The 4,166-nt window shown below is 49.3% G+C and overlaps 1 pseudogene; it reads left to right on the top strand.

The window, feature by feature from the left end:
* The first annotated feature begins 481 nt into the window (after positions 1-481).
* LOC146172474 (ubiquitin-conjugating enzyme E2 S pseudogene) lies at positions 482-3,567 on the top strand (annotated as a pseudogene).
* Positions 3,568-4,166: the final 599 nt, after the last annotated feature.

Genomic DNA, 4,166 nt, shown 5'->3' with positions numbered 1-4,166 from the left:
TTTGACTCTGTACACATTTAAGCTCAGCAGTATCAGCGTCTAAAGCGAAGATTATAAAGCATGCTAGATGCCCTGAGGCAATATACATCGCAAAAAAGAAATAAAGCATGGTATGGCATCAGAATTAAACAGGCTACTTTGTACAAATGAATCTTAGCAAAGTAACATTTGTTGATTTATGCCGTATTCTCCGACTAAGACGTGTGTCGCTTGTTACTCCTGACTTATGTTTGCGCCAAAAGACGGCCAGCACTGTTCCTTGCGAAAGCTTTACGAAAAAGAAAAGGCAGAACAGCAAAGTAGAATTACGCGAGCGCACGTTTTCCGCGTTCCTCGTTCAGCACTCGCTGATTCGAACATATCCACTGCGCCGAGCGTTTTTTCACAGCAACCGCCATCTTCCAACAGCTCTCTTCCTGGTTCTTTGGTCGAAGCCTGGTTTCCTTCAACGCACCTGTTGAGTCCTTCGCGTTGGCGTGGCATGGGCTCCCGGCTCTTGAACTGGGTTCACAGCATGGACTCTGCGGAGCGGTCACCCCGGCGACCAGCGACCTCCGTGCTCGCAGTACACGGAGGGGGTATCGGCCGGAGCTGTCAACATGTACGTCGGCAGTCACCAAGCCTGCATGCCCTGGACATCGCCGAGCCTGGCAGAGCAGTCACTCGTCCGGCCATCAACCACCGCGGTAGTTTGACACCGATGACTTCTCTGGTGAGTTTTGTAGCTATTGCACTAGATACAATAATCACGATAATCACCATAGCTGTTGACATTTTGTTCTTATTCTTAAGCGATACACATAGAGCTCCTTCGGTCGAAAAGCAACGCGAGCCATTTTATTACTCTCCAGGCACAGCTCCTCGGAAATATGCGGAAAAAAAACCGTATCTTGTAAATTTGTGCTTCTAATGGTTTCTCAGGATTCATTCGTGATAGGCGATGACGAGGTAATGGAATCATTGTAATGCATGAATTAATTTGAAACAATAAAAAGTTGGTAAAAAGGTGTCAAAATATTCAGAACGGACTGAGTAAAATGCTAATTAAGAAATTTTAGAGTGAGTTTTTGATCCGTTAGTTACAATAATTGAATAAAAAGAAGATTCCAGGAAAGGGGTTCAAACTTGTCAAAAATCTCAGGTGGAAAATACAATTGATGAGGCTAATTAAGAAAAGTCAGCGTATTATTGGTCAACTAACTGTACACTAGACTATAGTAGGAAAGACGTTAATATTTCTAAAAAAGGTATTGTGCTAGTAGCAGAGAAGAAAGATGACGTCCATCTTCCTTCTCAAAGGGACGCTGCCCCTATTCCAGGGCTCGGCTGAGCTTCGCTGCTAACTGGGCGTGCTGGATCAGACCTAGTTGGCAACCCAGATCGCGGCTGGAGAGCCTACTCTCCCACTGTTCCGCACTCGGGCCTTTACGAAATCTATCGTTATGACTGCATTCCCACGTGATGTGGTATAACGAAGGTTTGCTACCACACCGCGGCCAGGTGTCCCAAAATAGCGACAAGAAACCTTGCTAAGGCTATACAGGTTTGGGAAAGTTCCTATCTGCAGTCTTCGCCAATACACTGCGTTTTGTTGATGTTGATTTAGGTCTCGATGAGGCGTCGGATAGCGGATCCTTACCCCCATTTAGTAGTTCAGAATGTCTGAGTATGTTGGGCCGACTCGCTCTGGTAGATCGTCCAATTGGGAGGAAGCTCGGTTCGTATACCCTCGAGCTACCTTGTCGGCGCGTTCGTTCCCCGCTCCGTCGATGTGTCCTGGCACCCAGTAAATATCGTGTGTCACTTTTGATGGGGTCGCACTCTAGAGGAGCCTAACCGCGGCACTACCTACGTTTCTCGCGAATCTGTAAGAATTGTAAGGTGCGTGTTTTTTCGATACCCGGCTACTACAGCTAGAGCAAGGGCCTGCTCCTCCCTTTCGGTTACCATGCAATTCCTGACTAAGGCGCTAGCTAATTCCTTCAGGTTGGAATCAATAGCTACCGCCTTTGCGCTGTTATGTGAGCTTCCTATATACGGAGCCGTGTCCGTGTATACCGTTTTGGATTTTGTAGCTAGATTTTGCTACATTTACCTCGCCTGGGCTGCGCTACGCGCAATACGCAAGTTGGGGTTCTTGTTTGGGAGAAAGGAGTTAACCTTTAGCCTCTGCCGATTTGCGTCCGGTATGTTCGCAGTACAATTTCTGAAGTTCCGCCTAACTCCCGTCGCATATGAAGCGAGCGTCCCTTAGGAGTCTGCTAGAGTCTGTCTATCTGAGTGACCAGTTGGGCATCCTTGATCTCTTAGAAGAGGTTGTGAACTCCACGAGCTAGCAGTTTTGCGTTGGAGGTGTTCATTGGTAGATGCAGGGCTGCCTTGTAAGCTTTACGGATATCTGCACTCTCTACTTCTCCTTTGTTGAGGTTGAAGTACGGGAGGACGTAGCCCACGCGACTGAGCACAAGGCTTTTAACCAGGTGTAGGGTATCCCCCTCTCGTATGCCGCTCCGCTTCTGCGACACGCGCGTGCTCATCCTGGCGACCTGAGCGGTCGATTGCTTTAGAAGGCCGAGTTTATGGCCGCATAGCTGGTTGCTCTGCAGCCACGACTCGTATCTTGTTTAGTTCGGGAAGTTGCTGTCCTTCGAGGGAGAGATAGAGGGTCCCTTTCTTGTGTTGTCCTTTGTGAACTCGCAGGAGTTCGGATTTTTCTGTGGAGCCTGCGAGGCTTCGTGCATCGACATACTCTTCCATGCAGGTAGTCGCTGCTTGTAGTCGTTCTTCTTTCGGGCCGAGCGACCCGGAGGTAACCCAAACCGTGAAGTCGTCAGCGTACATGGTGTGCTGCATGCCTTCGATCTTCACGCGTTGTGTCGTGAGTACAATCATAGCCACGTTGAAAAGTAGTGGCGAGATGACCACCGTGGCAGGCAGTGCCGGCGGTTCGTCCGACGCTGTGCTGCTCGCTGTACCTTTGGTGCTTGTCTCGAAACAGACCATCGTGTGTCGGTTGGCTGGTTTCATCATGTCCAGTAGCTCAACGCCGAAAACCTTCTACCGCAGGTTCGGCGGCAGGTGTCGCGCGAGCTCTGCGAACTGGTTCGTCACTCCCCCGATGGAATCCGGGTTATCGTCAACGAAGAGGACGTTACATACACTGAGGCCACCATCGAGGGACCTCAGGGCACTCCCTACGGTGGCGGTGTCTTCAAACTGCGCCTGGTGATGCCGAAGGACTTCCCATCGTCGCCGCCACGTGGTTTCTTCACGGCGCGCATCTTCCACCCAAACGGGGCTGTTCCATCAGGCGAAATATGCGTCAACACCCTGCAGAAGGACTGGAAGTCTAACCTGGACCTCAAGCAGATCCTGCTCGCCATCAAGTACCTGCTCATCGCCCCCAACCCAGAGTCAGCGCTCAACAAAGAGGCTGGCCGCATGCTGCTCGAGAGGTATGACTACATCACCAAGACCCACCGGTGTGTTGCAGAAGTTACGGCGCTCATGTGCTCAAGTTTGCGGGACCGTATCCGGGCCTCGGCAGCCGCTTTTCGATGGAGGTGAAAAGCATGGCGCTCGTATGCTGTGCTCTGTCAGTGCACATTATAGACCCCAGGTGGTCAAAATTTGCAGGCTCCTCCCCGACGGCGTCTTATAGCCTGAGTCGCTATGCGACATTAAACCACAAAAACCAAACCAAATATATAAAATATGAAAAATGCTAATGTGTTTAAGGGTTAAAAATGCTCAGAATGGAAAGGCGATGACTCCTGATGCTACGTATCGGTGTAAAAAATACTGCCTAAATAAAACGAAAAAATGCATAATAAACGCAAAAAGCGTCGTCCGCTTATGTGAAACGCCATCGCGCAATAACTCTGTAGGTGGAGCTTGTGCATTGTGGCGTTGCATCAAGATCAAAGAAAACGCGCACAGGGACGCATCAAATTTCAAGAAGCGGCCTCTGAGTTTACCGGTAACGCCATCGCCCGGGAGGTTATAAGAGAAAAAGTAGAAATATATATAAAAAGGCGCAAAACATCGTCCGTGTGTTGCCAATGCTATCGGGCTGTACTTTTAAATGCAAAGCTTGAGCGGCTCCCTAAAGGTTCAAGCAAAATTACTACAATTAACTCAGAATTCACTCCTGAGTCTGTATTGTG

Source organism: Amblyomma maculatum, unplaced genomic scaffold, assembly GCF_055883805.1.
Source record: "Amblyomma maculatum isolate TAMU_Amacu unplaced genomic scaffold, ASM5588380v1 scaffold_13, whole genome shotgun sequence".
NCBI classification, from domain to species: Eukaryota; Metazoa; Arthropoda; class Arachnida; order Ixodida; family Ixodidae; genus Amblyomma; species Amblyomma maculatum.
Note: the sequence above shows the minus strand (reverse complement) of the source record. Positions and strands in the feature narration are given on the sequence as shown.